This window comes from Nylanderia fulva, unplaced genomic scaffold (assembly GCF_048542155.1).
Source record: "Nylanderia fulva isolate GAGA-0341 unplaced genomic scaffold, ASM4854215v1 Scaffold741, whole genome shotgun sequence".
Taxonomy (NCBI): domain Eukaryota; kingdom Metazoa; phylum Arthropoda; class Insecta; order Hymenoptera; family Formicidae; genus Nylanderia; species Nylanderia fulva.
Genome location: NW_028190853.1, coordinates 13,556 through 40,183, shown reverse-complemented (window position 1 = coordinate 40,183; position 26,628 = coordinate 13,556). Strand labels below are relative to the sequence as shown.

General features: G+C 46.4%; 1 pseudogene across 1 annotated transcript; it reads left to right on the top strand.

Annotated features, from left to right (window-relative positions):
- The first annotated feature begins 2,567 nt into the window (after window positions 1-2,567).
- On the top strand, window positions 2,568-26,427 carry LOC114934124 (acyl-CoA Delta-9 desaturase-like; annotated as a pseudogene). Its single transcript, XR_014926169.1, has 6 exons — window positions 2,568-2,895; window positions 10,191-10,396; window positions 10,516-10,646; window positions 10,775-10,980; window positions 11,080-11,262; window positions 26,162-26,427. The product of XR_014926169.1 is annotated as an acyl-CoA Delta-9 desaturase-like (transcript).
- The last annotated feature ends 201 nt before the right edge of the window (window positions 26,428-26,628 follow it).

The window sequence follows — 26,628 nt, the reverse complement described above, 5'->3', positions numbered from 1 at the left end:
ATATTTTTTTTATTAATCAAACGAACTACGAACAATTAGAATCGCGACGGAAAACCCACATGTGACTAATCGCAAAGCCGTGCAAGGAGCGAATGCCCAGGTTCGATGACGAGGCAGTTCATCCACGATCGATTCGATAATCGAACGCTTGAAGCGCGGCGTGTAGGTTCAGTGCGTGCTGCCCCGTGCCGGATTAACTCAAAAATTATAGAATTTCAAATTATCGACCTACTTCTTCATTCTCTTTGAACAAATAATAAAGTTCTTGACCTGGGGTCAACTTACTTCTGAACAGTTGCTAATGACAGATGAAGTTTTTCATTAACTTTCCGACATAATTTTTCTCTTTGACTTTTTTTATTAGGCATTTTGAATTATATTCAGAGAGACACAAGAAAATTAAATAGATAAAAAGTGCAATAAAGATTTATAGATCCGAATGATTGAATCGAAGTTGAACGTAATATCCAAAAATATAAAATAATTTATAAAGAACCTTTATACTTTATAAGATAGCTGAAACAAACAATATTAGAAAGAAAATTACAACTTTATATATAGCAAATTGTTTGAATATGTTTAAACTTATACTATTTATAAACTATAAATAACCAATATATGTAGATTTTATTCATCACTTACATGTAATGCAAATGTATATTATAGAACTATATATTTTATATTAACAAATTTGCCCATACAGCATGCATATTGAAAAGACGTTCAGAAGATATCTTCAGAATATCTTCTAAACGTCTTTTGAATATGCATGTTGTATGAATAAATTTATTTATATAAAATGCATAATTCTATTGCTTTTAAAAAGTTGTACTAACTTCTCAATTTTTGTATTGTACAAATATATATTATTTTCAATTCTGTTTAGGTCCAATTTTTAAGTTATTTTATTTCTTAAATTTATTATTTCTAATTTAGTACCCTAAAGATATCCCGAAGATATCTTCTGAATGTCTTTTGAATAAGCATGCTGAGTGGACATATACTAAATTGAAATTTATTAAATAAAATAACTTAAAAATTGAACCTAAACAAAATTGAAAATAATATTATATTTGTATAAAAATTGAAAAGTTAGTATAGCTTTTTAAAAGCAATAGATTTATGCATTTTATATTAACCAAATTTATTCATGCAGCATACATATTCAAAAGACATTCAGAAGATATCCCGAAGATATCTTCTGGATGTCTTTTGAATGAGCGTGCTGTATATATAAGTACTATAAATTAAAATTAAAAAAATAAAATAACTGAAAAATTGGACCGAAACAGGATTGAAAATAATATTATATTTATATAAAAATTGAAAAAATTGAATTTATAAAAAAATTGAAAAGTTAGTACAGCTTTTTAAAAGCAATAGATTTATGCATTTTATATTAACCAATTTACTCATACAGCATACATATTCAAAAGACGTTCAGAAAATATTCCGAAGATATTTTCTGCATGTCTTTCGGATGTGTTGTGCTGCTAGATTATATTAATTAAATTATTGGACTAGCATGTTATATTAGTTTAAGAAATAAACATATGAAGAAAAAGTTTATTGTAACTATGCTTAATTATAAATAAAATAGTAAATAAAATAATATAAGACATATATACGAGACTTATCGCTTTAATATTAATAAAACTATATGTACTGCCTGCTGCTACTCCACGAAATGTTGTTTTCACACAACGCACAATCACTTTAGACAAATTAAAACGTCGCAAGTCGATTTCTAGATTTTTCAAAGCGTGGTGTACTGCATGAAAGATGAACGAGAAATGAGACAGTAATGATGAGAGCCAAGAAGAGCAGTGAAGACAAATGAAAAATGTCTAGCCGCAGTGTCGCACAACTCACGCAGTGCAATCAACTTATCTACCATTAGTGGAGTATGCATTGTAATTGATTTATAATTTTTAAGATGCCAAAATTAAAAGAATATTATTAGCGTTATTAGCGCATAGTTCGCTTCAATACTATACTCAACGTATATTACTTTTTAATATTTGCAAAATATTTAATATTTGCAATATATATATATATATATATATTGGCAACAAGCGCAGAAGCTATTAATTCTATATTTTTTGCAAATATTAAAAAGTAATATACGTTCAGTATAGTATTGGAGCAAACTATGCGCTAATAACGCTAATAATATTCTTTTAATTTTGGCATCTTAAAAATTATAAATCAAATATTGTGCAGGCAAACTAGCAGAGACGGATCAATGGGATTCGTCTTTTGTGTGCATTGTATAACATCTTTTTTTTGTTACTACTGCAACTTTATAACTATTATTACTACTATTGTACTATTGTAACGACTATTTAATACTACTATAATATTTCTATTACTAATAACTATTTAAAATAAGCAAGTGACTGCTTTATTTTTCAGAAATTGTTATTTTTTAAAATTATATATATATATATATATATATTTATTTATGTAAAAAAATTTTATAAAAATTGAACCCCATAAATTTTGAATAAGAATGAGGGGGGTATCATTAGAATATCGCAAAAAATGTATAGATGAAGAAAATCTTGAAAATTTCAAAATCATGTTTATTTTTAGAATGATCTCAAGAATACAAATATGTTTCACTGTGGACATCAGTTGCAGGACACCCTATAAATAAATACATATATACATACATACATTTATATATACATATATACAATATATATGTATGTATTATGTATGTACAATACATATATACAGGGTATAATGAATAATCGGATATTATTCATTTAGATCTTAATTTAATGTTTAACAACATTTCATTATGAGGATACAATCAAGATATCTCCCTTGACCAGTAAATCAGGAAGTCCATACTCATAAGTGATTGCATGGTACGGTCGCTCGAACTCAGTATGTATCAGTAATGGTGGTTGTTATACACGATGACTTGTTTAGCAACATATATAACAAGACAAAAAACTGACTTTATATATTTATTATTTTAACATTGTTAATTACCGTCTTTAATGTTTAAGTTAAAAGTTTAAACACGGCTCTGTAATATAAATATAAATTTAAAGTGTAAGACAGGCAATAAAAGCCAATCGCGGCAGACAGTGCGTTATGCCAACAAAACTAAATTTTTTTGTTAGAATTAAATATCTATGCACAAGGCACCAAATTTTACTTGGTCACGGCCAAGATTTAAAATATGAAATAATCGGGTTCGATTCCCGATTCAGCGACTTTCGGATCTATTATTTTCTCTTGCATTTTATTTATTTATTTCCGTAGGGGGGTTAAAGGATTATTGAAATTAAATTTCAAAAATGAGATTATTTCATATTTTAAATCTTGGCCGTGACCAAGTAAAATTTGGTGCCTTGTGCATAGATATTTAATTCTAACAAAAAAATTTAGTTTCGTTGGGATAACGCACTGTCTTCCGCCATTGGCTCTTATTGCCTGTCTTACACTTTAAATTTAATGTTTAATATTACAATTCAATTTATAATTAAATCATTTGCATTGCGCTGAAGAAGGCTTGAAATGTCAGCCGAAACGTTCGCATAAATGTTTATTTCTTATGTATTTATTATTTAATTTAAATGAATTTTATTAATAACATTTGACACTGTATTATGTTTAATAGCTCTTATAGCCCTTCTTTGTTTACAATTATTATATTTTTAGATTATAATGTGGGCATTTTATATATATTTTATTTATTACCGTGTATGTATAAGAGAGAACGAAAACGAGAGAGACTTTTGACGACGAGATTATCGAATCTCCGTATTTTGTTTATCGACCTTTTACCGAGTGTTTATTTGTAATACTTATTTGTCGAGAGCGTTCGGAGCGATATTTTGTTATTCCGAGAAAACCAAAAACACATCTCTTTGTGATAAACGAGGACAACGTTGATTGGTCCGATATTTCGGGTGGGAATACTTTTAACGCCGGGTATTTATATGCCGACTTTTGGTATTGAGGGCTCTCTCTCTTCTCGGAACTCACAACGAACGACGACGAAAGAAAAAGACACAGCTCGGAAGAATCATCGGAGTGAAGACTGATAAAGCTCGGACAATTAAACGATAAACATATATATACATACAATATAGCGTTGGAATAAATTGAGAAACCTTTGTTCCTATCCGGACGAAATTAATATCCTGACCAAGATCTCGAGAGAAACCAAACTATCCAAATATCTTTCGAATATATACATATTTTCTACTACAACATCAGAAGTGGGATCGTGGCCTGCCCTAGCGTCGGAGGAGACTGAAGTCTGACGACAGGAACATTCAAAATGGAAACGGGAAATGAGATGACCGTGGCCGAATTGAAAGACGCTCTTCGTCTACGAGGACTGACTACTAGTGGAGCAAAAGCCGAGTTGATAAAACGGCTGAACGAGCATAACCCGAGCGTGTGGAGAGAGCTGGAAGAGGAACGAGGGCATGTGCGGCGTGAAATTGTCTTGAGCCCTGGGTGTTCGCGTCAAGTCGCGGAGGACGGCGGAACATTGACGGCGGGCGAGGAGGCACGTGCGTCGGAGGACAGGAGCTTCACGGCATTGAACCTGGAGGAAAGCGTCGTTGTGATGAGGCGAGAGCTAGAGCTGCTGAGACGTGAGAAGGCGTGTTGGCAGAGAGAGCAGGAACTGATGCGGCGGGAATTAGAGACTACGAGAGGGTCCCCCGCACCAGGAAGTAACGCGGCATCGGAGGGCAGCGTTACGTCGTTGACAGCAGGCGGAGTTCGCAATATTAGAGAACTGCTGCCCGAATTCGACGGATCCGAAAATACTTTTTGGAGGTGGAAACAGCAACTCCAATTGTTGAAGCATACGTACAACTTGGACGAGAACTCCACACGGATACTAGTCAGTTCGAGGTTGAAAGGACGTGCCCTCGCTTGGTTCTACTCAAGAGCCGAGTACCTCGTATTGAACATGGAGGAGCTGCTCAAAGAAATGGAGCAGATGTTCGACCTACGTCCGGGAAAGCTGGTGATGAGAAGGGAATTCGAATCGCGAATCTGGAGGGCTGGTGAATCATTTTGTGATTACTACCATAGCAAAATGATTCTAGCTAACAGAGTGCCGATCGCAGAAGACGAAATCCTGGACTATATCATCGAGGGCGTGTCGGATCAACAATTGAGAAACCAGGCGCGTATGCTGAATTGTCGAGGGGGAATTGATCTGCTCAAGGCGTTTGAGAAGATCCAGCCCGAAGGAAGGAAGGCAAGTGACACCAGGACAAACAAGGATGGACTGAGGACCACCGGCGTTAGGAGAACTGAGGCGCCGACGGCTGGAGGAACGAGAAAGTGTTACCGGTGTCATGAGGTGGGGCATGTTGCTGCCCAGTGCAAAAAAGTGCCGAATGCGAGATCGTGTTTTGTGTGCGGGGCAACGGAGCATTTCGCGAGAGAATGCCCGAAGCGGAAACAGGTCGCGACGTCGGAGGCGGCAAGAGACTTGGCGCGCGCCGCCACGACTGGCGTAGTACATCCGGTAGATCTTCCGAGGCCTTACATGATGCGCGTTAAAATTACACCTTTGAACGCAAAAGAAAAATGTTTGTACGTAGTGGAAGCAATGATTGATTCGGGTTCGCCGATTAGTCTTGTACGAAGCAGTGTGATACCGTGTGAACCACATTTTTCTAATGTAAGCGAGCGATCTTTTTGCGGTATCAACGGATCGCGATTAGAAATTAACGGTACCTTTCTCGGACAGTTGACGGTTGGCGGCGTGCAGGTCGAGATAAGATTTTATGTAGTACCGGATGGTACAATGGAATTCGATGTTCTCCTTGGACGAGATTTTCTGAACTGTTCGCAATTACACGTCACGTTCGGTGAAACACTTAAAATCGCGAGCGCCGAAGAGACACGCGCAATTAACGCATTAATGCACATTGACTACGATAACAATGCTGTTCACTCGTGTGATGAGTTAAGAGTTAATCCGGCGATCGGTGAGGATGTGTCGGCGCGAATCAAAGAAATATATATATCTTGTTATCTTGAAAAAATGCGAGTAGAGGAAGATGCGTCTGATGTGAGAATGATAATTGCGCTTAAACATGAACAGCCTATAAGCTCGCGGCCGCGTCGATTGTCATATGCCGATAAAGAAGTGCTGCGTGAGATCTTGGACGATTTAATGAGTAGAGCGGTGATACGCCCGAGTAATTCTCCGTACGCGAGTCCAATTGTTCTGGTTAGAAAAAAGGACGGCGGTTGTCGATTATGTATAGATTATCGGGAACTTAATAAAATCACCGTGCGGGATAACTTTCCAACGGAGTTAATCGATGATAATATCGATCGCCTACAGGGCAAGGTATATTTCACGATTCTCGACCTTAAAGACGGTTTTCATCATGTGAAAATGCATGAAATGTCCGTGAAATATACCTCGTTTGTGACACCTCTCGGGCAATTCGAATATTTGCGAATGCCATTCGGGCTGGCAAATGCTCCGAGAGTTTTTCAGCGCTACATACACGCGGTTTTTGATTCGTTGATCCGCGAGAATAAAATAATAGTTTATTTGGATGATCTGCTAATAGCGACAAAAGAGGTGGATGAGCACGTTGAAATTTTGTCTAGAGTGTTTGAGATCGCTGGTGGGAATCATTTGAAATTTAAACTCGACAAGTGTTATTTTGTTCAGACTGATATTAAATATTTAGGTTATTGTGTGAGCCGGCACGGTATCCGGCCGAGCGACGAAAATATTGCTTCTGTTGTGGATTACCCGGTGCCGCGAAACGCCAAGGACGTACAGCGTTTTGTCGGACTGGCTAGTTATTTTCGCCGGTTTATACCCGATTTCTCTCTGATAGCGAAACCATTGTACGATTCCATGAGAAAGAATGCAATCTTTAAATTCGACTCTCTCGAGAATGCGGCGTTCGAGACACTTAAACGGCATTTATCGAGTAAGCCGGTGCTGGCAATCTATGCACCCCAAGCGGAGACTGAGTTGCACTGCGACGCCAGTGCTAGCGGGTTCGGCGGTATACTGCTCCAGAGACAGAGCGACAATCTGTGGCGTCCGATTTTTTTTTGGAGCCAGCGAACCACACCTGTCGAGTCGAAGTATCACAGCTTCGAACTCGAGTGCCTCGCGGTTGTATACGCGCTTAAGAGATTCCATATATATCTTGCTGGACGAAAATTTAGGATTGTTACGGATTGTGATAGTTTCCGTTTAACTCTCAATAAAAAAGATGTTAATCCGCGGATTTCACGGTGGGCCTTATTTTTGCAAAATTATGACTATGAAATCGTTCATCGTCCGGGGAGTCGAATGGGCCACGTCGACGCGCTGAGTCGCTGCCATAGTGTGCTCGTGCTTGAGGGCAGTACATTTGAAAGAACTTTATCTGTTTGTCAAGACCGCGACGAAGCGATTCGAACGATACAGAGAAAACTTGAAAAGAACGATGTAAAATACTATGAATTGAGAGACGGGTTAGTGTACCGCAAAGATCGAAATAAAAAACTGCTCTTTTATGTCCCGTGTTCTATGGAATCAAATGTAATTAGGACTTGTCACGATGACCTCGGGCACGTGGGGCTCGATAAGGTCATAGGAAATATCGCGAAGGTTTATTGGTTCCCGCGGATGCGCGAAAAGGTGCGGGAATACATTGATAATTGTTTGAAATGTATTGAATTTTCTCCGTCCAGTGGAAAGGCAGAAGGATTTTTGCATAACTTGCCGAAAGGTAAATTGCCGTTTGCAACCGTGCATGTCGATCATCTGGGCCCGTTAGAAAAGACCGGAAAAGGCTATCGGCATTTATTAGTGATAATCGATGCATTTACAAAGTTCATAAGACTCTATCCCTGCCGAACCACGAATACGGAGGAAGTAATGAAACACCTCAGCGAGTATTTTCGATCTTATAGCAGACCGAAACGTTTGATATCCGACCGAGGGACATGTTTCACGTCTGAAATATTAAGCGAATACTTGAAGGCCCTAGCCATCGAGCATGTATTGACGGCCGTAAGAACGCCAAGGGCGAACGGGCAAGCCGAGCGATTTAATGAAATAATAACGCCCATGTTAGCAAAACTTAGTGAAACGCCGTGTAAATGGGATCGCGTATTGGACCAAGTAGAATTTTCTATTAACAATACTATTTGCAGGGCAACAGGCGAGACTCCTGCTCGTTTGTTATTCGGTCTTGCGCAAAGGGGCAAATTAAATGATTCTTTGAGAGAAATATTGGATAAAGACGTCGAGCGAAATCTTGACTTGCTTCGCGACAGGGCGAGCGAAAAGATATGCGAAGCGCAGCGAAAGGGCGCCGAGCGATATAATTTGCGAAGAAAAACGGCCCGTAAGTATAACGTTGGCGATTACGTCGAAATACGTAATGTAGAAACGGCGGCCGGAATAAACAGAAAATTAATACCAAAATATAAAGGCCCGTATATCGTGAAAAAAATTCTGGATTGTGATCGTTACGTTATCGCCGACATCGACGGGTTCCAGCTAACGCAGCGACCTTATACAGGGATATTTGCGCCTGATCAAATGCGTCCTTATATAAGTGTATGATTTTGTATGATTTTTGAAAAGACATGTTATTTATATTGTGTTCGATAATTTTGATAATAACGTTGACCGGGACGGTCAAAAAATCAGGAATGGCCGAGCTGTGGGCATTTTATATATATTTTATTTATTACCGTGTATGTATAAGAGAGAACGAAAACGAGAGAGACTTTTGACGACGAGATTATCGAATCTCCGTATTTTGTTTATCGACCTTTTACCGAGTGTTTATTTGTAATACTTATTTGTCGAGAGCGTTCGGAGCGATATTTTGTTATTCCGAGAAAACCAAAAACACATCTCTTTGTGATAAACGAGGACAACGTTGATTGGTCCGATATTTCGGGTGGGAATACTTTTAACGCCGGGTATTTATATGCCGACTTTTGGTATCGAGGGCTCTCTCTCTTCTCTGAACTCACAACGAACGACGACGAAAGAAAAAGACACAGCTCGGAAGAATCATCAAAGTGAAGACTGATAAAGCTCGGACAATTAAACGATAAACATATATATACATACAATATAGCGTTGGAATAAATTGAGAAACCTTTGTTCCTATCCGGACGAAATTAATATCCTGACCAAGATCTCGAGAGAAACCAAACTATCCAAATATCTTTCGAATATATACATATTTTCTACTACAATAAATTTAATTATTTTTATTTATGTAATGCAGATTATTTTTAAAAAATTATATATACGTATGCATGTATAAGAGAATGCAATGTAGAAAAGAGAGAAGAGCCAGAGAGATAGAAACAGGAACACAGAGAGACAGATAGATCAATAGATAGATAAATAGATAGATAGATTGATCGATAAGTAGATCGATAGATAGTTCGATAGATAGGCAGATAGCTAAATAAATCGATAGGTATGTATATATATATATATATATATATATATATATATTTCTTTATAAACATTTTCTACGCATACATACGCATACATATATACATACATACATACATATATGCATGGATATAAAGAAATATACTAATCTTTTCATTCAGCCTTTCTTGAAGGAAACTATGTTGACAAAGAGGCAGACGTTTTGCGTTATATTATTTTATGTATGAGAGAGACGAAGATAATATGACTATCTGTCCTTGTCTAACTGCACGATTGTTTTCTCTATCGCGACATCGCGCAATTACTTTTCTGCTCTGTTTTATTCCTAAATGTCATTTCGCACATACACATGTAAATGAAATATTCCACAATCGAGATCTTTTTTATTAGACTTTTAAACTTATTTCTGCAAGTTCACTAATATTCCTTTATGCAATTATTTGGAGGAAGCGATCTTATTTTGTACGTATAAATTATGAAACTTTTATACAAGCAAATATTGTTATGACGTGACGCGAGAAGCAAAAAAAAACTCGTATATAAAAATTTTTTGTCTTTTTATCACAAATTCAGACCGCTGCTTCCTTTATTATTGTATTGTATTAACTTTAATCGTGAATTATAATGCTAACGAGTAAAAATTATATGATAAAACATTATACAATGTTAAGAATTATTATGTGTTGCAGACTATTATTACGAAATTTATATAGAAGTTGCACTTTTTACTATTAAACACAATTTTTTACAGTTTGACATTCAATATAATGAAAAATTTTGTAATGAAATTTAAAGAGACTGTAAATGACGAAATATTGACAAAAGAATCACATAAGGTCAATTATGAAATGAAAATTGTTTGGAAAAATGTGATTATTTTCACTTATATTTATCTTTCCATCCTTTACGGATTATATCTGTTTGCCTTTTACGCCAAACTGTGGACGATTATCTGGTGTATGTTTTTTATTTATTTGTTATTATTCCATAAGATTTTAAACTACATTGCACATATTCAATATAATAATAAAAATAAAATACATATATGTTATCGAATAATTATTTGTAATTTATAGTTTATATTATTGCTGTTCTTTTGGGTTTTGGCATTACTGCTGGCGCTCATAGATTATGGTGTCATCGGTCTTATAAAGCGAAATGGTCACTGAGACTCATTCTTGTAATTCTCAATGCTGCTGCTCTCCAAGTAAGTTTATTGTTAATGTTTTTCTTCTCGTTCAAGTGTATTGTAAACTTTTGTTAGCTATTATTTAAAGTTCTACATTTTATTTCTGTTTTTGTGGTATTCAAATTTTATTAAGCTATAATTTTTAGGATAACATTTTTGTGTGGGTTAGAGATCATAGAACGCATCATAAATTCACTGACACTGATGCGGATCCGTATAATGCGCGTAGAGGATTTTTATTCTCGCATATCGGATAACTTATGGTTCATAAACATTCGGACGTCATTATCAAGGGTGCTACAATTGACATGAGTGATATAGAACAAGACCCCCTCGTGGTCTTTTAAAGAAAGTACGACAGGCATAACTTATTTTTACGGAACCAAATGAAGCATTGTTCGTTTGACTTTATATATTGATATTATTTTTTTTATTCATACTTTTTTTTTAGATGGTATTCATATTTGGTAGTACTCTGTTGCTTTATCATACCAATATTGGTACCTTGGTTGGCATGGAATGAGAGTTTCTGGTATGCATGGCACATGTCCGTGTGCAGATATGGTTTAAATTTAAATTTTACTTGGGCGGTGAATTCTGTGGCTCACTAATGGGGTGAAAAACCATATAATAAGTATGCATTTGTGCAGTATATGTGACTTATTATGTACAAATATATATGTATATATATTTATTTATTTAAAATTAGTGAATCGTATTGTAACGGCGTGGCCGTTACTAACGCCTCGCGGGCCGATCACCCGCCCGCCACTTGAGGCTATGGCGCCTAAGGCGCCCCTAAACACAAAAACATAAGCGATACACGGGTCACCCTACCCCAGGGGCGCCCCACTACAACCCCCAGAGGCGCCCCACTACGACGCCGGCGTTACCCCCACCACAGCCTCGATGTAGAGTGGGGGAACCGCCGGCAGGGTATATAAGCCGGCTCGACGGATGAGCCGGCACCAGTCCTGTTCCGGAACTCCTAGCCAGGCAACGGGCTTCTCGTTGTTACGCCGGGTTTCCCGGTTTCCGGTCTCTTCCTGCTACACGCCGGGCAACGGGTTTCTCGTTGTTACGCCGGGTTTCCCGGTTTCCGGTCTCTTCCTGCTATACACCGGGTGACGGGTTTCTCGTCATTACGCCGGGTTTCCCGGTTTCCGGTTTCTTCCTGCTATAGGCTATACGCCTCCTTACACCGTATCTCTAAATTATACCGGGTAATTTGTAAATCTTTTCCGGACACCGCTACAGGCCATACGCCTCCTTATTTTGTTTATACCGAGCAGTCAATAAGTTTCTCTATTTAGGGCTTTATGCCAACAAACATTTCGTTTATAGCGAGTAGTCAATAAGTTTCTCTATTTAGGGCTTTATGCCAACAAACATTTCGTTTATACCGAGTAGTCAATAAGTTTCTCTATTTAGGCTTTATGCCAACAATCATTTTGTTTACTTGTTTCTTTTTGAATAAACCAAAGCATTATTAATAAGGAATAAGCGAGTCTGAATCTCCCCCTTCCTCCCGAATCCTGGAACCGGCGAGCCGATCCGCGGCGTCGGGAAAGGTGAACCGTTACATGGCGCCCGAACAAGGACCTGCCCAGTGGAGATCCCGACTCGCTTAGGCCTATCCAGATGCCCGCGTGGGTAAATCAATTATCAAAATCCGAAGCTATTGCCTTGGCCAAAAGACACGGAATCGATAGCCAAGGAACTTTAGACGAGGTCCGCCGACGCCTCCGCCGATTTGTCGGGCAAAACCCCGCGCTATTTCGAACTCACCTACCTGTGCCCACTATCAACGTCGAAATGGCCACCGGAAGCCCAACCAAAGACGAAGAAGCTACCACTCCGACACCTGTTGAACCGGCCAGGATCACGGATCAGATCCGAAAATGGGGGTGCCACTTCGAGGGCAAGGACCCCCTGGCTTTCCTCGAGCGTACGGAAGAGCTGTGCCTGGGCTACAGCTACACCGACGCCCAGATGCTGTTAGGGCTACCCGAACTCTTACGGGGAGACGCACTGCTGTGGTATCGCAACATCCGCGATACCATAGCCAGCTGGGCCGACTTTCGCCAAGCTGTCCGCCAGCAATACCTGCCAAGCGGGTATGAGAGACAGATGAAAAGGACAATCCAGGGACGTCAACAACGCCCTAAAGAGTCCTTCCAAAAGTACGCCACCGAGGTCCTGACCATGATGCGGCGCGCCGGGGGATATTCACCCCTAGACCAACTGGAACAGCTCTACGAAAACATGGATCCGGAGTACCAATTGTACATCCGTCGGGCGGACGTGCTCAGCGTCGGGGATCTGAGCATCCGAGCCACCGAATACGAAGAGGCCGACCGCCGGAGACAGGAACGACGAAAGGACGTGCCGCAAAGCCACACCCCGGTCGTAGCTTCCGCGGTCTACAGTCGGGAGGAATGTTGCTGGAGGTGCAAGCAACGAGGACATACACGCTTGCACTGCCAGCGACCTCCGAAGAAATTCTGCTCGAGATGTGGCAAGGACGGGGTCCTCATCCGTGACTGCCACCCCCCGACGGGAAACGGGGTGCGGGCCGGAGACGTTGCGGCCGTCGTCCAGCCCGACTCGGCCTAAAATACAACCCGAGACCGCACCTCCGGATCCAGATCGCCGGACAACATTTGTGGGGCCTCCTCGATTCCGGCTCAGAGATCTCATTCGTAAACGCTGAAACGGCCCGCCGAATCAACCGCACACCGTCTAGCCCAGATCTCAAGGCAGCCCAGATACGCCTGGCCGACGGGACGCAAGTCCCCATTGTCGAGACCATCGAAGCAACGGTCAGGTTACGAGGAAAATCGTACCGCCACCGCTTCTCCGTACTACCACAACTAGACAACGCCGTACTAATAGGCATAGACCTCTGGGCGAAATTAGGAGTCGAGCTGCGTCCGCCGCCCAGACCTGTCACCGAGACAACAACCAAAGATGGAATCGCGACAGCCAGTATCAGCCCAGGAACTACCAGCGAGGCGCTAAGGCTACAGGCCTTTCTAAATAACGAACTTCCAAAGTTCGAATCGGTCCGCGGCCCGACCGACAAAGCCACGCACCAAATTCGGCTAAAACCGGGGCCGCCCATTAAACAACGATATCGGCCCCGTAATCCGGCCATGCAAGCCGTGATCGACCAAGAAGTCCAAAAGATGGAAGCCGAAGGAGTCATCGAGCCCTCCACCAGCGCCTGGAGCTCTCCGATAGTGCTGGCAAAGAAGAAAGACGGGACCTACCGATTTTGTATAGACTTCCGCCGATTAAACGCGGCCTCCGAGAAAGATGCATACCCGCTGCCTCACATTGCCGCCACCTTGGATAAGCTACGAGGCGCACACTACTTGTCCACGTTGGACCTACGCAGCGGGTATTGGCAAGTGTCACTAACTCCGGAGAGCCGCCCCGCAACCGCCTTCACGGTGCCAGGGAGAGGGCTGATGCAGTTCCGCGTCATGCCATTCGGACTGCATTCAGCACCGGCCACCTTCCAACGGCTGCTCGACACCGTGCTAGGACCCGAGTTAGAACCACACGTCCTCGTCTACTTGGACGACATAGTTGTCGCATCCCGTACTTTCGAGGAGCACCTAGGCCACTTGGCCGAAGTCTTTCGCCGCCTCCGTGACGCCCGACTCCGCCTCAACCCAGAAAAGTGTCACTTCTGCCGGCCAAGTCTTCGGTACCTCGGACACGTTATTGATCGGCACGGAATCCGGACGGACCCAGAGAAAGTGCGAGCCATTACCGATTGGCCTGCCCCCACGACCCTCCGCAGGGTTCGGCAATTTCTGGGGGTAGCGTCATGGTACCGCCGATTCATCGCTGACTTCTCCACTATCGCCGCCCCTCTCACTCGACTCACTAAAAAGAGAGCGCGCTGGACCTGGGCAAAAGAAGAAGAAACCGCGTTCCGGAAACTAAAACAGGCCTTAACCACCGCACCTGTCCTCGCCTGTCCAGATTTTGCGCGACCATTTCTACTACAAACCGACGCCAGCGCCCACGGGTTAAGGGCCGTATTAACCCAACACCTCGGCGAAGGAGAGCGGGTTATCGCGTACGCCAGCCGGACCCTCAACGCAGCCGAGAAGAATTATAGCGCTACCGAACTAGAGTGCTTGGCTGTCGTGTGGGGTATACGCCGGATGCGGGATTACCTCGAGGGCTACCGATTCACCGTCGTGACCGACCACCAAGCTTTAAAGTGGTTACAACACATCGAGGCCCCTACCGGACGACTAGCCCGCTGGATGTTCGAATTACAACAACATGATTTCGACATCCAGTACCGGCGCGGGACACTTAACCAGGTGGCAGATGCCCTCTCCCGCCTCCCGGAAGCTTTGGCGGTGACCCGGCCGAAATGCCGGTGGTACCACCGTAAACTAGCCGAAGTACGGAGACATCTGACCGATCACCCGGACTATAAAATCCAGGATCAACGATTGTACAGGCATATACTCCACGATCTGGACTTCCGGGAAACACCAGCCGAAGAGCAATGGAAGCAGTGCGTGCCTACAGACCAACGACCCGCCCTGCTTCAGCGAATGCACGACGACCCGGCCGCCGGGCACCTAGGCATTTCCAAAACATTGGCTCGGGTGGCCCAGCTATATTACTGGCCCGGCATGTTTCGGGAAATTGCCCGGTACGTCCGAGGGTGCGCTAATTGTGCGCGGCACAAGGCCAGTCAACAACGACCGGCTGGTCGGATGATGGCCACCTCCGTCCGCGCACCATGGGAACAAGCCGCCGTAGACCTGATCGGTCCCCTGCCTCGATCCACTAGCGGCCATACCTGGCTATTAACCATACAAGACCGGTTCAGTAAGTGGATCGAGATGGTCCCGCTTAGAAAAGCCACCGCCGTAGCCGTAGCCCGAGCACTCACCGACCGCCTGATATACCGGCACGGGTGTCCGGTCGCCCTAGGTGTCCGATAACGGGACTCAGTTCGTCGCGCAACGCATTAAGGCCTTGCTAGCTTCCTACGGGATACAACATCGGACATCCCCCGTGTACACTCCGCAATGCAATCCGGTAGAGCAAGCGAACCGTACGGTTAAAACAATGATCAGCCAGTACGTAGGCCGGCGGCACAAAGACTGGGACGAGCGAATCCCCGCCTTACAGTTCGCCATCAACACCGCCCGACATGAGGCCACCGGATACACTCCGGCCTACATCCTGCACGGCCGAGAGCTCGCCCGCCCACATCCAGAGGATCGACCAGGAACCGCACCAGCACCAGGACCAAGCACCCGCCAGACCCAGTTGGAGGACGCCTACAAGGTGGTCCGAATCCACCTCGCCCGGGCCTTCCAGCGGCAAGAGAAGCCGTACAACCTGCGGCGACGAGACTGGCGACCGCAGCTGGGCGAACGCGTCTGGAAACGCGACCGCCCCCTGTCCAGCAAGGCCAACGCGTTCTACGCCAAGCTGGCCCCGAAGTACAGCGGACCGATGACTGTCCGGAGGATCGTATCCCCCGTAATCGTTGACCTCAAGGACGCCCGAGGACGATGGCACCGCCACATCCATGTGCAGGACCTCAAGGCGGCATCCGAGGAAGAGGACGAGGAAACCATCGGGGCGTAGGACAGGGCCAGCCGCCGTGATTCCTCCAGCGCCATACCGCCCACGCCACTCGGAAGTTCCGAGCCACCTTCCCTACTGGACGGTGGATAATACGGTTCGACCGTTTCGGCCAACCACGTACGATCCGCCGTCTAGAGAGGGGGTAGTGTAACGGCGTGGCCGTTACTAACGCCTCGCGGGCCGATCACCCGCCCGCCACTTGAGGCTATGGCGCCTAAGGCGCCCCTAAGCACAAAAACATAAGCGATACACGGGTCACCCTACCCCAGGGGCGCCCCACTACAACCTCCAGAGGCGCCCCACTACGACGCCGGCGTTACCCCCACCACAGCCTCGATGTAGAGTGGGGGAACCGCCGGCAGGGTATATAAGCCGGCTCGACGGATGAGCCGGCACCAGTCCTGTTCCGGACCTCCTAGCCAGGCAACGGGCTTCTCGTTGTTACGCCGGGTTTCCCGGTTTCTGGCCTCCTACCTTTAGTATCGGGCAACGGGTTTCTCGTTGTTACGCCGGGTTTCCCGGTTTCCGGTCTCTTCCTGCTACACGCCGGGCAACGGGTTTCTCGTTGTTACGCCGGGTTTCCCGGTTTCCGGTCTCTTCCTGCTACACGCCGGGCAACGGGTTTCTCGTTGTTACGCCGGGTTTCCCGGTTTCCGGTCTCTTCCTGCTACACGCCGGGCAACGGGTTTTTCGTTGTTACGCCGGGTTTCCCGGTTTCCGGTCTCTTCCTGCTACACGCCGGGCAACGGGTTTCTCGTTGTTACGCCGGGTTTCCCGGTTTCCGGTCTCTTCCTGCTACACGCCGGGCAACGGGTTTCTCGTTGTTACGCCGGGTTTCCCGGTTTCCGGTCTCTTCCTGCTATACACCGGGTGACGGGTTTCTCGTCATTACGCCGGGTTTCCCAGGTTTCCGGTTTCTTCCTGCTATAGGCTATACGCCTCCGTACACCGTATCTCTAAGTTATACCGGGTAATTTGTAAATCTTTTCCGGACACCGCTACAGGCTATACGCCTCCTTATTTTGTTTATACCGAGTAGTCAATAAGTTTCTCTATTTAGGGCTTTATGCCAACAAACATTTCGTTTATACCGAGTAGTCAATAAGTTTCTCTATTTAGAGCTTTATGCCAACAAACATTTTGTTTATACCGAGTAGTCAATAAGTTTCTCTATTTAGGCTTTATGCCAACAATCATTTTGTTTACTTGTTTCTTTTTGAATAAACCAAAGCATTGTTAATAAGGAATAAGCGAGTCTGAATCTCCCCCTTTCTCCCGAATCCTGGAACCGGCGAGCCGATCCGCGGCATCGGGAAAGGTGAACCGTTACAGTATTTATAATAATTCACATCATATCGGTGCTTAAAAATTACATAGGCACACAAAAAAACAAAAGTGGTATGTCCGAAAAACTAGATTCCCTACGCCTTGGTTTTTTGGTCCTCTGAATCTAAATCCGTTTAACTCCATCAAGTCCCAGTTTTTTATAATCTCAAAAAATATGAAATTTCGGGGTAAATTCGACTTTATATGAAGAAATCATTTAACTCTTGGCTGAAATTTAATGGGAACGTTATACCGATGATATATAGTATGTCGGTGTACTGAACTATCATGCCTATTTATACTAAAGATATTTTGCATACCTTCTTGAAATACGAGATCACAGCAAGAAGGAAGCTATATTTACCGTGAGTAGCGCTCTCTCTTGCTCTCAAACGTTCTGTGTAAAGGCATTCGTTTTTTTCGCTTTCTCGCTCTTTGTAGTATATCTCTTTTCACTGTCCAGTAATAGTCAGCCATCATATTTACATTCCACCTTCCTTGATATTGACATTCCATTTTTCTGATATCTTGATGGAATCGTTCTTCTTGCTTTTCGCTATAATCACCGAGATTTTCTGAGAACCAATCGAGATGCGAATCCAAGAAATGTATCTTCAAATTCATCAGACATCCTAATTCCTTAAAGTTTTCAATCATTTTTCCCACCAAGTTCTTATAATCTGGATTTCTGTGATTTTATAAAAAATTTCCGACAACGTTTTTGAAATTAAGCCATGCTTTTTTTTGACATCATTCATTTTTGTAGCAAAGATCCCATCTTTTAACAATGTATGAATCTGAGGGCCGTTGAATATTCCTTTCTTCAATTTAGCGTCAGAGATGTTAGGAAACGTTTGTCCTATGTAGCGAAAACAATCACCTTCTTTGTTTAAAGCATTTACGTATTGCTTCATTAAACCAAGTTTTATATGGAGAGGCGGAAGTAAAACTTTTGATTTGTCAATCAACGATTTCTTGATTATCTTCATGGATCCAGGTTTCATTGTGTTCTTGTCTGGCCATATTTTTATTCTCTTTTAGAGCAGTTGTCATCGCCCGTACTGTTCATCATGTCAGCAGATTCAGTACCCAAGTAGCAAACTAATGTCACCAAAAAAACGTCAAAATGATGTCATTTTGCTACCTGGGTAGTTTCTATCCGAACATGACTTCATCATGTAATGGATGCAAGAAGTATTCAACTTCTTATAGATTGGAAAAATAAGTAAACATAAACACAAGATCATTGTGTTTTATACGGCACGAAGACAATCGATGGTACCACTTTTTATTCATCGCATCGCATCCAAATAAAGAGTGCACTATTTACAGTAAATATAGCTTCCTTCTTGCTGTGATCTCGTATTTCAAGAAGGTATGCAAAGTATCTCATAATATTGTAACGGTTCACCTTTCCCGACGCCGCGGATCGGCTCGCCGGTTCCAGGATTCGGGAGGAAGGGGGAGATTCAGACTCGCTTATTCCTTATTAACAATGCTTTGTCTATTCAAAAAGAAACAAGTAAACAAAATATTTGTTGCCATAAGGCCTAAATAGAGAAACTTATTGACTACTCGGTATAAACAATAATGTTTGTTGGCATAAAGCCTTAAATGGAGAAACTTATTGACTACTCGGTATAAACAAAAATGCGGAGGCGTATAGCCTGTAGCGGTGTCCGGAAAAGATTTACAAATTACCCGGTATAACGTAGAGATACGGTGTACGGAGGCGTATAGCCTATAGCAGGAAGAAACCAGAAACCGGGAAACCCGGCGTAATGACAAGAAAAACCCGTCACCCGGTGTATAGCAGGAAGAGACCGGAAACCGGGAAACCCGGCGTAACAACGAGAAACCCGTTGCCCGGCGTGTAGCAGGAAGAGACCGGAAACCGGGAAACCCGGCGTAACAACGAGAAACCCGTTGCCCGGCGTGTAGCAGGAAGAGACCGGAAACCGGGAAACCCGGCGTAACAACGAGAAACCCGTTGCCCGGCGTGTAGCAGGAAGAGACCGGAAACCGGGAAACCCGGCGTAACAACGAGAAACCCGTTGCCCGGCGTGTAGCAGGAAGAGACCGGAAACCGGGAAACCCGGCGTAACAACGAGAAACCCGTTGCCCGGCGTGTAGCAGGAAGAGACCGGAAACCGGGAAACCCGGCGTAATGACGAGAAACCCGTCACCCGGTGTATAGCAGGAAAAGACCGGAAACCGGGAAACCCGGCGTAACAACGAGAAACCCGTTGCCCGATACTAAAGGTAGGAGGCCAGAAACCGAGAAACCCGGCGTAACAACGAGAAGCCCGTTGCCTGGCTAGGAGGTACGGAACAGGACTGGTGCCGGCTCATCCGTCGAGCCGGCTTATATACCCTTCCGGCGGTTCCCCCACTCTACATCGAGGCTGTGGTGGGGGTAACGTTGGCGTCGTAGTGGGGCGCCTCTGGGGGTTGTAGTGGGGCGCCCCTGGGGTAGGGTGACCCGTGTATCGCTTATGTTTTTGTGTTTAGGGGCGCCTTAGGCGCCATAGCCTCAAGTGGCGGGCGGGTGATCGGCCCGCGAGGCGTTAGTAACGGCCACGCCGTTACATTACCCCCTCTCTAGACGGCGGATCGTACGTGGACGGCCGAAACGGTCGAACCGTATTATCCACCGTCCAGTAGGGAAGGTGGCTCGGAACTTCCGAGTGGCGTGGGCGGTATGGCGCTGGAGGAATCACGGCGGCTGGACCTGTCCTACGCCCCGATGGTTTCCTCGTCCTCTTCCTCGGATGCCGCCTTGAGGTCCTGCACATGGATGTGGCGGTGCCATCGTCCTCGGGCGTCCTTGAGGTCAACGATTACGGGGGATACGATCCTCCGGACAGTCATCGGTCCGCTGTACTTCGGGGCCAGCTTGGCGTTGAACGCGTTGGCCTTGCTGGACAGGGAGCGGTCGCGTTTCCAGACGCGTTCGCCCAGCTGCGGTCGCCAGTCTCGTCGCCGCAGGTTGTACGGCTTCTCTTGCCGCTGGAAGGCCCGGGCGAGGTGGATTCGGACCACCTTGTAGGCGTCCACCAACTGGGTCTGGCGGGTGCTTGGTCCTGGTGCTGGTGCGGTTCCTGGTCGATCCTCTGGATGTGGGCGGGCGAGCTCTCGGCCGTGCAGGATGTAGGCCGGAGTGTATCCGATGGCCTCATATCGGGCGGTGTTGATGGCGAACTGTAAGGCGGGGATTCGCTCGTCCCAGTCTTTGTGCCGCCGGCCTACGTACTGGCTGATCATTGTTTTAACCGTACGGTTCGCTCGCTCTACCGGATTGCATTGCGGAGTGTACACGGGGGATGTCCGATGTTGTATCCCGTAGGAAGCTAGCAAGGCCTTAATGCGTTGCGCGACGAACTGAGTCCCGTTATCGGACACCAGGGCGACCGGACACCCGTGCCGGTATATCAGGCGGTCGGTGAGTGCTCGGGCTACGGCTACGGCGGTGGCTTTTCTAAGCGGGACCATCTCGATCCACTTACTGAACCGGTCTTGTATGGTTAATAGCCAGGTATGGCCGCTAGTGGATCGAGGCAGGGGACCGATCAGGTCTACGGCGGCTTGTTCCCATGGTGCGCGGACGGAGGTGGCCATCATCCGACCAGCCGGTCGTTGTTGACTGGCCTTGTGCCGCGCACAATTAGCGCACCCTCGGACGTACCGGGCAATTTCCCGAAACATGCCGGGCCAGTAATATAGCTGGGCCACCCGAGCCAATGTTTTGGAAATGCCTAGGTGCCCGGCGGCCGGGTCGTCGTGCATTCGCTGAAGCAGGGCGGGTCGTTGGTCTGTAGGCACGCACTGCTTCCATTGCTCTTCGGCTGGTGTTTCCCGGAAATCCAGATCGTGGAGTATATGCCTGTACAATCGTTGATCCTGGATTTTATAGTCCGGGTGATCGGTCGGATGTCTCCGTACTTCGGCTAGTTTACGGTGGTACCACCGGCATTTCGGCCGGGTCACCGCCAAAGCTTCCGGGAGGCGGGAGAGGGCATCTGCCACCTGGTTAAGTGTCCCGCGCCGGTACTGGATATCGAAATCATGTTGTTGTAATTCGAACATCCAGCGGGCTAGTCGTCCGGTAGGGGCCTCGATGTGTTGTAACCACTTTAAAGCTTGGTGGTCGGTCACGACGGTGAATCGGTAGCCCTCGAGGTAATCCCGCATCCGGCGTATACCCCACACGACAGCCAAGCACTCTAGTTCGGTAGCGCTATAATTCTTCTCGGCTGCGTTGAGGGTCCGGCTGGCGTACGCGATAACCCGCTCTCCTTTGCCGAGGTGTTGGGTTAATACGGCCCCTAACCCGTGGGCGCTGGCGTCGGTTTGTAGTAGAAATGGTCGCGCAAAATCTGGACAGGCGAGGACAGCTGCGGTGGTTAAGGCCTGTTTTAGTTTCCGGAACGCGGTTTCTTCTTCTTTTGCCCAGGTCCAGCGCGCTCTCTTTTTAGTGAGTCAAGTGAGAGGGGCGGCGATAGTGGAGAAGTCAGCGATGAATCGGCGGTACCATGACCCTACCCCCAGAAATTGCCGAACCCTGCGGAGGGTCGTGGGGGCAGGCCAATCGGTAATGGCTCGCACTTTCTCTGGGTCCGTCCGGATTCCGTGCCGATCGATAACGTGTCCGAGGTACCGGAGACTTGGACGGCAGAAGTGACACTTTTCTGGGTTGAGACGGAGTCGGGCGTCACGAAGGCGGCGAAAGATTTCGGCCAAGTGGCCTAGGTGCTCCTCTAAAGTACGGGATGCGACAACTACGTCGTCCAAGTAGACGAGGACGTGTGGCTCTAATTCGGGTCCTAGCACGGTGTCGAGCAGCCGTTGGAAGGTGGCCGGTGCTGATTGCAGTCCGAATGGCATGACGCGGAACTGCATCAGCCCTCTCCCTGGCACCGTGAAGGCGGTTGCGGGGCGGCTCTCCGGAGTTAGTGGCACTTGCCAATACCCGCTGCGTAGGTCCAACGTGGACAAGTAGTGTGCGCCTCGTAGTTTATCCAAGGTGGCGGCAATGTGAGGCAGCGGGTATGCATCTTTCTCGGAGGCCGCGTTTAATCGGCGGAAGTCTATACAAAATCGGTAGGTCCCGTCTTTCTTCTTTGCCAGCACTATCGGAGAGCTCCAGGCGCTGGTGGAGGGCTCGATGACTCCTTCGGCTTCCATCTTTTGGACCTCTTGGTCGATCACGGCTTGCATGGCCGGATTACGGGGCCGATATCGTTGTTTAATGGGCGGCCCCGGTTTTAGCCGAATTTGGTGCGTGGCTTTGTCGGTCGGGCCGCGGACCGATTCGAACTTTGGAAGTTCGTTATTTAGAAAGGCCTGTAGCCTTAGCGCCTCGCTGGTAGTTCCTGGGCTGATACTGGCGGTCGCGATTCCATCTTTGGTTGTTGTCTCGGTGACAGGTCTGGGCGGCGGACGCAGCTCGACTCCTAATTTCGCCCAGAGGTCTATGCCTATTAGTACGGCGTTTGTCTAGTTGTGGTAGTACGGAGAAGCGGTGGCGGTACGATTTCCCTCGTAACCTGACCGTTGCTTCGATGGTCTCGGCAATGGGGACTTGGGTCCCGTCGGCCAGGCGTATCTGGGCTGCCTTGAGATCTGGGCTAGACGGTGTGCGGTTGATTCGGCGGGCCGTTTCAGCGTTTACGAATGAGATCTCTGAGCCGGAATCGAGGAGGCCCCACAAATGTTGATCGGCGATCTGGATCCGGAGGTGCGGTCTCGGGTTGTATTTTAGGCCGAGTCGGGCTGGACGACGGCCGCGACGTCTCCGGCCCGCACCCCGTTTCCCGTCGGGGGGTGGCAGTCACGGGTGAGGACCCCGTCCTTGCCACATCTCGAGCAGAATTTCTTTGGAGGTCGCTGACAGTGCAGGCGTGTATGTCCTCGTTGCTTGCACCTCCAGCAACATTCCTCCCAACTGTAGACCGCGGAAGCTACGACCGGGGTGTGGCTTTGCGGCACGTCCCTTCGTCGTTCCTGTCTCCGGTGGTCGGCCTCTTCGTATTCGGTGGCTCGGATGCTCAGATCCCGACGCTGAGCACGTCCGCCCGACGGATGTACAATTGGTACTCCGGATCCATGTTTTCGTAGAGCTGTTCCAGTTGGTCTAGGGGTGAATATCCCCCGGCGCGCCGCATCATGGGTCAGGACCTCGGTGGCGTATTTTTGGAAGGACTCTTTAGGGCGTTGTTGACGTCCCTGGATCGTCCTTTTCATCTGTCTCTCATACCCGCTTGGCAGGTATTGCTGGCGGACAGCTTGGCGAAAGCTCCCAGCTGGCTATGGTATCGCGGATGTTGCGATACCACAGCAGGGCGTCTCCCCGTAAGAGTTCGGGTAGCCCTAACAGCATCTGGGCGTCGGTTGTAGCCGTAGCCCAGGCACAATCTCTTCCGTACGCTCGAGGAATGCCAGGGGGTCCTTGCCCTCGAAGTTGGCACCCCCATTTTCGGATCTGATCCATGATCCTGGCCGGTTCAACAGGTGTCGGGGCGGTAGCTTCTTCGTTTTTGGTTGGGCTTCCGGTGGCCATTTCGACGTTGATAGTGGGCACAGGTAGGTGAGTTCGAAATAGCGCGGGGTTTTGCCCGACAAATCGGCGGAGGCGTCGGCGGACCTCGTCTAAAGTTCCTTGGCTATCGATTCCGTGTCTTTTGGCCAAGGCAATAGCTTCGGATTTTGATAATTGGTTTACCCACGCGGGCATCTGGATAGGCCTAAGCGAGTCGGGATCTCCACTGGGCAGGTCCCTGTTCGGGCGCCATGTAACGGTTCACCTTTCCCGACGCCGCGGATCGGCTCGCCGGTTCCAGGATTCGGGAGGAAGGGGGAGATTCAGACTCGTTTATTCCTTATTAACAATGCTTTGTTTATTCAAAAAGAAACAAGTAAACAAAATATTTGTTGGCATAAGGCCTAAATAGAGAAACTTATTGACTACCCGGTATAAACAAAAATGTTTGTTGGCATAAAGCCTTAAATGGAGAAACTTTTTGACTACTCGGTATAAACAAAAATGCGGAGGCGTTTAGCCTGTAGCGGTGTCCGGAAAAGATTTACAAATTACCCGGTATAATGTAGAGATACGGTGTACGGAGGCGTATAGCCTATAGCAGGAAGAAACCAGAAACCGGGAAACCCGGCGTAATGACGAGAAACCCGTCACCCGGTGTATAGCAGGAAGAGACCGGAAACCGGGAAACCCGGCGTAACAACGAGAAACCCGTTGCCCGGCGTGTAGCAGGAAGAGACCGGAAACCGTGAAACCCGGCGTAACAACGAGAAACCCGTTGCCCGGCGTGTAGCAGGAAGAGACCGGAAACCGGGAAACCCGGCGTAACAACGAGAAACCCGTTGCCCGGCATGTAGCAGGAAGAGACCGGAAACCGGAAACCCGGCGTAACAACGAGAAACCCGTTGCCCGGCGTGTAGCAGGAAGAGACCGGAAACCGGGAACCCGGCGTAACAACGAGAAACCCGTTGCCCGGCGTGTAGCAGAAAGAGACCGGAAACCGGGAAACCCGGCGTAATGACGAGAAACCCGTCACCCGGTGTATAGCAGGAAGAGACCGGAAACCGGGAAACCCGGCGTAACAACGAGAAACCTGTTGCCCGGCGTGTAGCAGGAAGAGACCGGAAACCGGGAAAACCGGCGTAACAACGAGAAACCCGTTGCCCGGCGTGTAGCAGGAAGAGCCTGGAAACCGAGAAACCCGGCGTAACAACGAGAAACCCGTTGCCCGGCGTGTAGCAGGAAGAGACCGGAAACCGGGAAACCCGGCGTAACAACGAGAAACCCGTTGCCCGGCGTGTAGCAGGAAGAGACCGGAAACCGGGAAACCCGGCGTAATGACGAGAAACCCGTCACCCGGTGTATAGCAGGAAGAGACCGGAAACCGGGAAACCCGGCGTAACAACGAGAAACCCGTTGCCCGATACTAAAGTAGGAGGCCAGAAACCGAGAAAACCCGGCGTACAACGAGAAGCCCGTTGCTGGCTAGGAGGTCCGGAACAGGACTGGTGCCGGCTCATCCGTCGAGCCGGCTTATATACCCTGCCGGCGGTTCCCCCACTCTACATCGAGGCTGTGGTGGGGGTAACGCCGGCGTCGTAGTGGGGCGCCTCTGGGGGTTGTAGTGGGGCGCCCCTAGGGTAGGGTGACCCGTGTATCGCTTATGTTTTTGTGTTTAGGGGCGCCTTAGGCGCCATAGCCTCAAGTGGCGGGCGGGTGATCGGCCCGCGAGGCGTTAGTAACGGCCACGCCGTTACAGTATAAATAGGTATGATAGTTCAATACACCAATATATATCATCGGCATAACGTTTCCATTAAATTTCAGCAGAGAGTTGAATGATTTTTCCATATAAAGTCGAATTTACCCCGAAATTTCATATATTTTGAGGTTATAAAAAATTGGGATTTGATGGAGTTAAACGGACCTCGGATTTTGATTCAGAGCACCAACAAACCAAGGAGTAGGGGGGGTCTCTCGGACATACCACTTTTGTTTTTTTGTGTAACAATGTTATTATTATATTATATAGATCAATCAGCTCTACCGACAATATTGCAGTTTCTATCATGGCTCTTGGCGAAGGCTGGCACAATTATCATCACATTTTCCCTTGGAATTACAAAACAGCGGAATTTGGAAATTATGGGTTAAATTTTACCACAGCATTTATCGACTTCTTTGTTTATTTAGGTTTAGCTTACGATTTAAAAAACTGCATCCGCCGACATGATAAAAAACGTTCTCTTCAAAGCAATGAATATAAGAGTTACTAACTAATCGTGCGAAATTAAAGGATCCCTCGACTGTCTATATTAGTAACAAAATTACGATTTTCATATTTCTAGTCTTTTGTTGCATTAATTTGACAAAATTAAAAATCTTTCTTCAAGATTGCAATACATATCAACGATCCCAAGAAACTCCAATTTAGACTTCCGTTTCCGGTTGCGTGTGAGAAGGTTGAGGTGCTGTCAGTGTGTATATTTGAGTGGAATA